Consider the following 13,919-nt stretch of genomic DNA (forward strand, 5'->3'; position numbering starts at 1 on the left):
ATTACTTGTTCATTCTCGGTCCTGGTATTTAGGATCACATAACTTTTATGAGGAAAATATTGGATTTTCTTGGTAACATACAACTCATTATAAAGATCGATTTTCCAACTCTTACTGTCAAAAGCTTATGAACTCACCAACCATTGTGTTGACACTTTTTCAAACAACTTGTATTCTCAGGAAATCGCTAAACAGGTAACAAAGTGCTTTTGAGGATGGGACGTTGAGGCATCAAACTTATCATATTTTGTCAACATATTGTAATTGATTTTGAAACATGTAATCCATACAATGATGTAACTCTTTCAATTATATATATATGTTGGTTGTGTTTACTTTCATCACCATTGCCATTGTTGTTATGATACTACACATGAAGTCCTCCACCCCGGACGTTTCCGCCATCCTTGGTTTGGGGGTGTGACACATACAACAATCTCTTCTAAAAACACCTAAACCCAACAGGAACTCTCGACCCCGAAGAAGGACAGACCCTTCTGTCGTTACGGTACTCAATCTGCCTCTCCAGAACTTGAAAACTCTACTGGTTTGTCTCCCTGCTAGACCACCCTCGCAATATCATCATGTTAATCGCTCATCGAATAACATACTCTAAGAATACTCTACCAATTCTGATTCTCTAATCGATCCCGGTCGCAACTCAAAAGGGATGGAAAGGTCATATCCCACTAAGGACCCACTACATGAACAACTATCATAACTCTTCTGAAGGAATGATCCTCAAAACTCTATCCTCAGACACAAGAAAGCGGACAAGCCAGCTCGGAACGATCCTCTGGCACCCTGAATCATAAGCCCCAGTTCTGCTCAAATGTTCCATCCAACACTAAACACCAGGTCAACTCCCGACTCTACAGTTGAACCTTCAAGGGCTACCCACAGCACACCCAATAAAATGACTTACCGACTTCCTTCTCACGATAACTATCTCGGCCCATCGTGACACACAAGTCACAAAGTTCGCTTTATCCCAATCGAATACTACAGTCAATGTCGTCTACTACTCATTAGCTTCATACATCTCGCGTTCCGTCCCATACAAACGAACTGACTCACACATGTATAAAACATCATATGACACACAATACCCCTCAAAAGGAATCCACCTCTAAGCTCGGAATCTCATCTTTCCTTCACATTACACCACTAGAGCCAAATCAAACTCAAGAGTCTGGCTCGATGCGAAAATAGAATCACTCGTACCAATGAAGCTCTCAACTCATAACCCATGACTCGCAACTTTCGCGTACATCACTACATCCAATTCCTTCTGAATGTGATAACCACACCTTAACTCAGAATACAACGACTCCCGACCATTAGGGAGACCCTAGTCTTGCCCATGTCCTGTCTACCAGATTCCTACAGAATCACTGATAAGGCTACCCAAGCCTAGGAACTCCTCTGCGTCATGCTCTGGCTAGTGAAAACTACGGCTCCCCGCAGTTCCACAACGCTCTTTCACTGACCAGTGAAAGCTACGGCTCCCCGCAGTTTCACAATGCTCCCTCACTGCTTGGCAAATTCTACGGCTCCCTGCAGTATCACCACATCATCTCGCTGGTTGGTAGATACTACGGCTCCCCACAGTATCACCACACTCTCTCGCTAACCAGCGAATACTGTGGCTCCCCGTAGTATCACGACACTCTCTCGCTGACTAGTGAAGACTTCGGCTCCCCGTAGTATCCTGATACCCTCTTCCACTCAAGCACATGGAACCTCAGAATATTCCTATCTCACACATTGAAACACGGAGGAAAGATCACCGACTAAAAACACGTTGACTAAATTCCGAAGCTGCATCCTCTACTGATCACCACCCAAGCGAAACTACTCATTCGACTCTAAAATTGGTTGACAAATCCACAGCTGCCCCTCCTGAAGTATAGATCACAATCTATACCTATAGCCACAAATCCCAGCTATTGCACCCTGAACTCATCGACCCCATCTCCTCGAACTCAACATTTGCAAATTTCAAAAATGCCTAGCCATAATAAATTCTCTGACCAACGACCAACCGCCATGGATTCAGTCACCCTTTTGTAAGCACATACACATACATCATCTTGCATCGAACCTCACCTCTTTCACCAAATACCTAGGTTTCTTGTGTCCACACTTCAAATCTTCATAACCAATCCTATAACCGCACTTTAACGAATTGCTGATCCTCTCAACAGAATACCTAGTTCTCCCCCACTCAGGGTTCGAACCATCACCAATTGGTATACCAACAATCTATTCCATAGACTGTTTCACCAGGTATATCACACTTGACTCTTGGAATGTGTCACGTAATCGCTTTAATGATCTTCCCGATGGAAACCAAGAAACTCCACATATCTCAACTTTGACCAAAAATCTCAGAATCCTCCCAGCGTGACTGCCTCTATTCATCTCGAAGCCTCAAACCGACACACCGTCGGGTACCTCACTGCTTCAAATTAGATCTGACTCTCGGTCCGGAAATGATGCACAATCACACACCTCGACTCTGACTCCTCAACCCGTTTTCCTAAATCAAAAATACTCATAAAATCAATAGATCTCACTCTCATTGTCGATACACAACGTAGACCACGGGGGCTACCGCCCCAATATACTCCTCTTAGCCACCGGGAACTGCCAAAAAAATTTTTACATCACCCTCAATAAAGCACCTCTTTGTTCTTATCCATCTTAGTCCCACTAATGACTCTCTCATGGGATAAGAATACCTCGCAGCAAACATAATGCCCAAATACTCTAGTGAAAAGGTCACAACCCCTTGCTACCCCACCGCGTCTACCTCTAACTCTGAAACCGGAAGCTCAATATCCCTCCTGCTTCTCACAGAAAATAATACAACTCTAGTCACAGAAAGTGGCATCTCTGCTATTGGCCGACTGCTCAGCTCAGACCGCAATCCTAAAAAAAACACCACCTTTACTTATCGTTGAGTCTTGCGACTCCAGATGACATCTCACGAAAAATTCCTCGGGAACTAACTCGATTTCCCTCTCAAGGTATGGTCCATCGAAATTCATTCAAATTGGCCCTCTAGCCCCATACCCTTTCATATTTGATCTCAGTATAACCAAACATAATAGAATAACTGGTAGAACCGGTAACACTAACCACCCACCACGGTCATGGTACTCGAACCAAGTGGCCACCCCTCGGTCTGATATAAATCATGGTGCTCGAACCATGTCATCTCTTCTCAATCCGCTACAAATCATGGTATTCGAATCGTGACATCACTTATCAGCCTGCTGCCAATCATGGTACTCGAACCATGAAATCACTTCTCAACCTGCTACCAGTCATGGTACTCGGACCATGACTTCACCTCTTAATCTGCTACTTAAAATCTCCAGAATACTCCCTGCATCAAGTATGGGTCCTCTACTTTCAGTAGTACGGGCCCATACTACCTGCCACATCTACCCATACTTTCCACACGGACCATCCCAGATTTCCTAAGTAGTTACTCAACTTTATCATTCGTCCATCCCGTTACATGTGTTCGCTCCCTAGCGAAAAGCTCTACCCTGTCAGCGCACTCATCTGACCACGGTCACCCCCTGGGCTCTTTCTAGGTGCTCACACTTCCCTGCCATCAGCTGCTAAAGAACTACTAATGATGCCAGCCGCCTACCTCCTGAATATCGTCATATTCACTTAGTAGCTGACTCCCATCATCGAGAGTTTCACAAAGCATAAAGCAAGCAACATTCGGGCATCGAATAATCTCTGTCAACACGTATCACCACTCTAGGTTACAACTCCGCTTGCTACACTCGTACTCAAAAGATATCACCGAGCTCAAGCAACTCCACCCCTCGCGGGTATCCGACTATCTTCTCAGTAGGCTCCTTAACTGCTCATCTAGGTATCTCTCCTACATTACTCCTCTACTCAGATCCCTCTCTAAAAGGATTCATGTTGGATACTCATACTCTGCACATACTCAAAAGCAACTCATAGATAACAGTAACTCCTAGGCTAAGGCATCACAAATCAAGCCACTCTAGCCCTAAAATATGATGTACTAGCTTAATCTCTAGCATGCACAACATATCACATATCATTCATAACACACAACGTAAGGGTAGCTTAGGAAATCACCGTTCGGGTGCTGGCTAATTGTACACAGTGCTTGTTTCCGCTTTCTCTTAAAATTCCCTTACTCATTCTTAGAAAAATCGTTCCTTTTGAAAACTTTTCTCAAATCCTCAGTTTGATTCCAGACATACCCGAAGGTGTATCTGAATCCCTCAAACCAAGGCTCTGATACCAACTTGTAACACCGTAAATTTTCAAACAAAATTTTCATTTTTAATTTCATAAAACACATGTCATTTTAAATAAACACCATTTAATAGTCAACAAAATTTTCAAAACATTATCAAAATCCAGGATCCCCATTCATGACTCTTTTCTCTGGTGTGTACAATCAAGCCGCCTCCTTCCCGCAATCTTGATAAGAACCTGAAACACATAACACATAACACAGTAAGCACGAAGCTTAGTGAGTTCCCCAAAATACCGCATACAGCACATACGCCACTCGAGGCTACAGTACGACCCTCCGGTCAATGTGTCTCAGCGTGACCCTCCAGTCCCATAGCTCGTTGGACCTTCTGGTCCGGTCATAGGTCATTGGACCCTCTGGTCCGGTCATAGTTCATTGGGCCCTTCGGCCCGGTCTGTGTCGTTGGACCCTCTGATCCGGTCTGTACAATCATATAGCATACATATAACACATAGCACAAATCTCATACATAACACATAAGACCCTCCGGTCAGCACATAATTACCACTCTAGGTAACGTATAGTGAGAAGACTCACCTCGAATGATGAACCACTCCTACAAATGTCGTCGTTGCGCACCAGCGTCTACCTCTAAGCCATATCTACAATGATCTCAAATTAGGATCTAAGTCCCAACCCTCATGCTCTAGGTCTAAAGGTAGTCCACTAACTAGTCCAGAAATAACCCCAAAACCCATTGGGCCCACCAAGTCCACAGTGGGGTTACGCGGGGCGGTGACAAGGATTACGTATATATAAAGAATACCAAAATCTGAGTTATAATGAAGAAGTTATGACATGTCAAAGTTTCGTGACAAAACCGACACGGTGCCGAATGTCGTAAAAAGTGAGTTTCTGATAAACTACTTTTTAGCCTTAGTAATCTAAACGAAAGTCGTAGTTCTCGTTAAACCGAGAGTATGTATAAAAAGAACGCCCAGATCTGACTTCATATGAGGAAGTTATGATATTTCGAAGTTTCAGCTTAGCAGTAGACAACTAAAAACTCGAATTTTAGATCAAGTGATTTTTAGCCGACACAACCTAAACGAGAATCGAAGGTCTCATCATTAGCTGTATAACGGTAAAAAGTCTGATGAAAACGGACGTCAGATGAAGAAGTTATGAATTTTTAACGGATTTCCTGTCCTGGTTTGTCAAAAATAATAATATAAAAATTAAATTCATAATTAGCCGACGAAGTCTAAACGAAAGTTGTAGAGTATAATTTTACCTATGCGTAAATATAAAGAACGTCAAAAAACGGAGTTCGTATGCCAAAGTTATGCATTTTAGAAGTTTTTGCACAAAAACCTAGAAAATTCGCATAGTCACGTTTTTGCCACGTCACCCTCGCAAAAATAGTGCCGCGTATCCGAAATTCTATTGAGTCATCCAAGCTACTGAGTCATTTGAAGCAGTCCAATGAAGCTGCGACGTGTGCCCCATCTCTCGTGCGTCCGAACCCTCGCATGGTGTCACGGACCCCCTACTTCGGACCTAGACCTCGGTCCAATCAAGAGCTGCCAGCAGCCACTTTGCACGCGCAGCCCATGTGCAAGCACCTGCGCACCCTCGCCTGTGGACCACACCTTCCCTAGCTGACTTCGGACCCTATAAATAGAAGGGGTATGCGAGCCTTCCATAGACTGTTTCACCAGGTATATCACACTTGACTCTTGGAATGTGTCACGTAATCGCTTTAATGATCTTCCCGATGGAAACCAAGAAACTCCACATATCTCAACTTTGACCAAAAATCTCAGAATCCTCCCAGCGTGACTGCCTCTATTCATCTCGAAGCCTCAAACCGACACACCGTCGGGTACCTCACTGCTTCAAATTAGATCTGACTCTCGGTCCGGAAATGATGCACAATCACACACCTCGACTCTGACTCCTCAACCCGTTTTCCTAAATCAAAAATACTCATAAAATCAATAGATCTCACTCTCATTGTCGATACACAACGTAGACCACGGGGGCTACCGCCCCAATATACTCCTCTTAGCCACCGGGAACTGCCAAAAAAATTTTTACATCACCCTCAATAAAGCACCTCTTTGTTCTTATCCATCTTAGTCCCACTAATGACTCTCTCATGGGATAAGAATACCTCGCAGCAAACATAATGCCCAAATACTCTAGTGAAAAGGTCACAACCCCTTGCTACCCCACCGCGTCTACCTCTAACTCTGAAACCGGAAGCTCAATATCCCTCCTGCTTCTCACAGAAAATAATACAACTCTAGTCACAGAAAGTGGCATCTCTGCTATTGGCCGACTGCTCAGCTCAGACCGCAATCCTAAAAAAAACACCACCTTTACTTATCGTTGAGTCTTGCGACTCCAGATGACATCTCACGAAAAATTCCTCGGGAACTAACTCGATTTCCCTCTCAAGGTATGGTCCATCGAAATTCATTCAAATTGGCCCTCTAGCCCCATACCCTTTCATATTTGATCTCAGTATAACCAAACATAATAGAATAACTGGTAGAACCGGTAACACTAACCACCCACCACGGTCATGGTACTCGAACCAAGTGGCCACCCCTCGGTCTGATATAAATCATGGTGCTCGAACCATGTCATCTCTTCTCAATCCGCTACAAATCATGGTATTCGAATCGTGACATCACTTATCAGCCTGCTGCCAATCATGGTACTCGAACCATGAAATCACTTCTCAACCTGCTACCAGTCATGGTACTCGGACCATGACTTCACCTCTTAATCTGCTACTTAAAATCTCCAGAATACTCCCTGCATCAAGTATGGGTCCTCTACTTTCAGTAGTACGGGCCCATACTACCTGCCACATCTACCCATACTTTCCACACGGACCATCCCAGATTTCCTAAGTAGTTACTCAACTTTATCATTCGTCCATCCCGTTACATGTGTTCGCTCCCTAGCGAAAAGCTCTACCCTGTCAGCGCACTCATCTGACCACGGTCACCCCCTGGGCTCTTTCTAGGTGCTCACACTTCCCTGCCATCAGCTGCTAAAGAACTACTAATGATGCCAGCCGCCTACCTCCTGAATATCGTCATATTCACTTAGTAGCTGACTCCCATCATCGAGAGTTTCACAAAGCATAAAGCAAGCAACATTCGGGCATCGAATAATCTCTGTCAACACGTATCACCACTCTAGGTTACAACTCCGCTTGCTACACTCGTACTCAAAAGATATCACCGAGCTCAAGCAACTCCACCCCTCGCGGGTATCCGACTATCTTCTCAGTAGGCTCCTTAACTGCTCATCTAGGTATCTCTCCTACATTACTCCTCTACTCAGATCCCTCTCTAAAAGGATTCATGTTGGATACTCATACTCTGCACATACTCAAAAGCAACTCATAGATAACAGTAACTCCTAGGCTAAGGCATCACAAATCAAGCCACTCTAGCCCTAAAATATGATGTACTAGCTTAATCTCTAGCATGCACAACATATCACATATCATTCATAACACACAACGTAAGGGTAGCTTAGGAAATCACCGTTCGGGTGCTGGCTAATTGTACACAGTGCTTGTTTCCGCTTTCTCTTAAAATTCCCTTACTCATTCTTAGAAAAATCGTTCCTTTTGAAAACTTTTCTCAAATCCTCAGTTTGATTCCAGACATACCCGAAGGTGTATCTGAATCCCTCAAACCAAGGCTCTGATACCAACTTGTAACACCGTAAATTTTCAAACAAAATTTTCATTTTTAATTTCATAAAACACATGTCATTTTAAATAAACACCATTTAATAGTCAACAAAATTTTCAAAACATTATCAAAATCCAGGATCCCCATTCATGACTCTTTTCTCTGGTGTGTACAATCAAGCCGCCTCCTTCCCGCAATCTTGATAAGAACCTGAAACACATAACACATAACACAGTAAGCACGAAGCTTAGTGAGTTCCCCAAAATACCGCATACAGCACATACGCCACTCGAGGCTACAGTACGACCCTCCGGTCAATGTGTCTCAGCGTGACCCTCCAGTCCCATAGCTCGTTGGACCTTCTGGTCCGGTCATAGGTCATTGGACCCTCTGGTCCGGTCATAGTTCATTCGGCCCTTCGGCCCGGTCTGTGTCGTTGGACCCTCTGATCCGGTCTGTACAATCATATAGCATACATATAACACATAGCACAAATCTCATACATAACACATAAGACCCTCCGGTCAGCACATAATTACCACTCTAGGTAACGTATAGTGAGAAGACTCACCTCGAATGATGAACCACTCCTACAAATGTCGTCGTTGCGCACCAGCGTCTACCTCTAAGCCATATCTACAATGATCTCAAATTAGGATCTAAGTCCCAACCCTCATGCTCTAGGTCTAAAGGTAGTCCACTAACTAGTCCAGAAATAACCCCAAAACCCATTGGGCCCACCAAGTCCACAGTGGGGTTACGCGGGGCGGTGACAAGGATTACGTATATATAAAGAATACCAAAATCTGAGTTATAATGAAGAAGTTATGACATGTCAAAGTTTCGTGACAAAACCGACACGGTGCCGAATGTCGTAAAAAGTGAGTTTCTGATAAACTACTTTTTAGCCTTAGTAATCTAAACGAAAGTCGTAGTTCTCGTTAAACCGAGAGTATGTATAAAAAGAACGCCCAGATCTGACTTCATATGAGGAAGTTATGATATTTCGAAGTTTCAGCTTAGCAGTAGACAACTAAAAACTCGAATTTTAGATCAAGTGATTTTTAGCCGACACAACCTAAACGAGAATCGAAGGTCTCATCATTAGCTGTACAACGGTAAAAAGTCTGATGAAAACGGACGTCAGATGAAGAAGTTATGAATTTTTAACGGATTTCCTGTCCTGGTTTGTCAAAAATAATAATATAAAAATTAAATTCATAATTAGCCGACGAAGTCTAAACGAAAGTTGTAGAGTATAATTTTACCTATGCGTAAATATAAAGAACGTCAAAAAACGGAGTTCGTATGCCAAAGTTATGCATTTTAGAAGTTTTTGCACAAAAACCTAGAAAATTCGCATAGTCACGTTTTTGCCACGTCACCCTCGCAAAAATAGTGCCGCGTATCCGAAATTCTATTGAGTCATCCAAGCTACTGAGTCATTTGAAGCAGTCCAATGAAGCTGCGACGTGTGCCCCATCTCTCGTGCGTCCGAACCCTCGCATGGTGTCACGGACCCCCTACTTCGGACCTAGACCTCGGTCCAATCAAGAGCTGCCAGCAGCCACTTTGCACGCGCAGCCCATGTGCAAGCACCTGCGCACCCTCGCCTGTGGACCACACCTTCCCTAGCTGACTTCGGACCCTATAAATAGAAGGGGTATGCGAGCCTTCCATAGACTGTTTCACCAGGTATATCACACTTGACTCTTGGAATGTGTCACGTAATCGCTTTAATGATCTTCCCGATGGAAACCAAGAAACTCCACATATCTCAACTTTGACCAAAAATCTCAGAATCCTCCCAGCGTGACTGCCTCTATTCATCTCGAAGCCTCAAACCGACACACCGTCGGGTACCTCACTGCTTCAAATTAGATCTGACTCTCGGTCCGGAAATGATGCACAATCACACACCTCGACTCTGACTCCTCAACCCGTTTTCCTAAATCAAAAATACTCATAAAATCAATAGATCTCACTCTCATTGTCGATACACAACGTAGACCACGGGGGCTACCGCCCCAATATACTCCTCTTAGCCACCGGGAACTGCCAAAAAAATTTTTACATCACCCTCAATAAAGCACCTCTTTGTTCTTATCCATCTTAGTCCCACTAATGACTCTCTCATGGGATAAGAATACCTCGCAGCAAACATAATGCCCAAATACTCTAGTGAAAAGGTCACAACCCCTTGCTACCCCACCGCGTCTACCTCTAACTCTGAAACCGGAAGCTCAATATCCCTCCTGCTTCTCACAGAAAATAATACAACTCTAGTCACAGAAAGTGGCATCTCTGCTATTGGCCGACTGCTCAGCTCAGACCGCAATCCTAAAAAAAACACCACCTTTACTTATCGTTGAGTCTTGCGACTCCAGATGACATCTCACGAAAAATTCCTCGGGAACTAACTCGATTTCCCTCTCAAGGTATGGTCCATCGAAATTCATTCAAATTGGCCCTCTAGCCCCATACCCTTTCATATTTGATCTCAGTATAACCAAACATAATAGAATAACTGGTAGAACCGGTAACACTAACCACCCACCACGGTCATGGTACTCGAACCAAGTGGCCACCCCTCGGTCTGATATAAATCATGGTGCTCGAACCATGTCATCTCTTCTCAATCCGCTACAAATCATGGTATTCGAATCGTGACATCACTTATCAGCCTGCTGCCAATCATGGTACTCGAACCATGAAATCACTTCTCAACCTGCTACCAGTCATGGTACTCGGACCATGACTTCACCTCTTAATCTGCTACTTAAAATCTCCAGAATACTCCCTGCATCAAGTATGGGTCCTCTACTTTCAGTAGTACGGGCCCATACTACCTGCCACATCTACCCATACTTTCCACACGGACCATCCCAGATTTCCTAAGTAGTTACTCAACTTTATCATTCGTCCATCCCGTTACATGTGTTCGCTCCCTAGCGAAAAGCTCTACCCTGTCAGCGCACTCATCTGACCACGGTCACCCCCTGGGCTCTTTCTAGGTGCTCACACTTCCCTGCCATCAGCTGCTAAAGAACTACTAATGATGCCAGCCGCCTACCTCCTGAATATCGTCATATTCACTTAGTAGCTGACTCCCATCATCGAGAGTTTCACAAAGCATAAAGCAAGCAACATTCGGGCATCGAATAATCTCTGTCAACACGTATCACCACTCTAGGTTACAACTCCGCTTGCTACACTCGTACTCAAAAGATATCACCGAGCTCAAGCAACTCCACCCCTCGCGGGTATCCGACTATCTTCTCAGTAGGCTCCTTAACTGCTCATCTAGGTATCTCTCCTACATTACTCCTCTACTCAGATCCCTCTCTAAAAGGATTCATGTTGGATACTCATACTCTGCACATACTCAAAAGCAACTCATAGATAACAGTAACTCCTAGGCTAAGGCATCACAAATCAAGCCACTCTAGCCCTAAAATATGATGTACTAGCTTAATCTCTAGCATGCACAACATATCACATATCATTCATAACACACAACGTAAGGGTAGCTTAGGAAATCACCGTTCGGGTGCTGGCTAATTGTACACAGTGCTTGTTTCCGCTTTCTCTTAAAATTCCCTTACTCATTCTTAGAAAAATCGTTCCTTTTGAAAACTTTTCTCAAATCCTCAGTTTGATTCCAGACATACCCGAAGGTGTATCTGAATCCCTCAAACCAAGGCTCTGATACCAACTTGTAACACCGTAAATTTTCAAACAAAATTTTCATTTTTAATTTCATAAAACACATGTCATTTTAAATAAACACCATTTAATAGTCAACAAAATTTTCAAAACATTATCAAAATCCAGGATCCCCATTCATGACTCTTTTCTCTGGTGTGTACAATCAAGCCGCCTCCTTCCCGCAATCTTGATAAGAACCTGAAACACATAACACATAACACAGTAAGCACGAAGCTTAGTGAGTTCCCCAAAATACCGCATACAGCACATACGCCACTCGAGGCTACAGTACGACCCTCCGGTCAATGTGTCTCAGCGTGACCCTCCAGTCCCATAGCTCGTTGGACCTTCTGGTCCGGTCATAGGTCATTGGACCCTCTGGTCCGGTCATAGTTCATTGGGCCCTTCGGCCCGGTCTGTGTCGTTGGACCCTCTGATCCGGTCTGTACAATCATATAGCATACATATAACACATAGCACAAATCTCATACATAACACATAAGACCCTCCGGTCAGCACATAATTACCACTCTAGGTAACGTATAGTGAGAAGACTCACCTCGAATGATGAACCACTCCTACAAATGTCGTCGTTGCGCACCAGCGTCTACCTCTAAGCCATATCTACAATGATCTCAAATTAGGATCTAAGTCCCAACCCTCATGCTCTAGGTCTAAAGGTAGTCCACTAACTAGTCCAGAAATAACCCCAAAACCCATTGGGCCCACCAAGTCCACAGTGGGGTTACGCGGGGCGGTGACAAGGATTACGTATATATAAAGAATACCAAAATCTGAGTTATAATGAAGAAGTTATGACATGTCAAAGTTTCGTGACAAAACCGACACGGTGCCGAATGTCGTAAAAAGTGAGTTTCTGATAAACTACTTTTTAGCCTTAGTAATCTAAACGAAAGTCGTAGTTCTCGTTAAACCGAGAGTATGTATAAAAAGAACGCCCAGATCTGACTTCATATGAGGAAGTTATGATATTTCGAAGTTTCAGCTTAGCAGTAGACAACTAAAAACTCGAATTTTAGATCAAGTGATTTTTAGCCGACACAACCTAAACGAGAATCGAAGGTCTCATCATTAGCTGTACAACGGTAAAAAGTCTGATGAAAACGGACGTCAGATGAAGAAGTTATGAATTTTTAACGGATTTCCTGTCCTGGTTTGTCAAAAATAATAATATAAAAATTAAATTCATAATTAGCCGACGAAGTCTAAACGAAAGTTGTAGAGTATAATTTTACCTATGCGTAAATATAAAGAACGTCAAAAAACGGAGTTCGTATGCCAAAGTTATGCATTTTAGAAGTTTTTGCACAAAAACCTAGAAAATTCGCATAGTCACGTTTTTGCCACGTCACCCTCGCAAAAATAGTGCCGCGTATCCGAAATTCTATTGAGTCATCCAAGCTACTGAGTCATTTGAAGCAGTCCAATGAAGCTGCGACGTGTGCCCCATCTCTCGTGCGTCCGAACCCTCGCATGGTGTCACGGACCCCCTACTTCGGACCTAGACCTCGGTCCAATCAAGAGCTGCCAGCAGCCACTTTGCACGCGCAGCCCATGTGCAAGCACCTGCGCACCCTCGCCTGTGGACCACACCTTCCCTAGCTGACTTCGGACCCTATAAATAGAAGGGGTATGCGAGCCTTCCCGGTTAGTTTTGGAATTTTGCCATATTTAGCCCCTTTCTTCATATTTTCTTCATCTAAACATTCCCCAAAGCCCCGGTATCGATTATAAGCCCCGAAATAAGCCACGAAGTGGCCGGGAAGCCAGGAAAATTTATCTTTTCGGTTTCGCAGCCCAACCTTCGTAGAGCCCGGTTTCTCAATAAAACTCCCGGTTTTATTATAAACGATCGTTTTAAGCAACGAATCGCTACCCGATTATCATCAAATCATGTGAGTGTGTAGTTACTTTCATCTTACACCTAGATATGAAGTTTTTTCTATAAATATGTGCTATGTGTAATTATATTAAGTGTTTATTTGAGGTAAATATTGAACATATGATTTATACAAGTTTTAAACTATATATGTATTTTATCTACAAATATGTTGGGTAGAACATGGGTAGACGAAATAGTTGATGTGTGTTAAAATGGTGAGAGTCCTCAATGTTGTTGTTGTTGTTGTTGTTGTTGTTGTTGTTGTTGTTGTTGTTGTTGTTGTTGTTGTAGTAGTCCTCAATGTGGAACGCTAGCAGGTTCG

The sequence above is a fragment of the Lactuca serriola genome, chromosome 4 (assembly GCF_051521515.1).
Source record: "Lactuca serriola cultivar US96UC23 chromosome 4, Lser_US96UC23_V15, whole genome shotgun sequence".
NCBI lineage: Eukaryota > Viridiplantae > Streptophyta > Magnoliopsida > Asterales > Asteraceae > Lactuca > Lactuca serriola.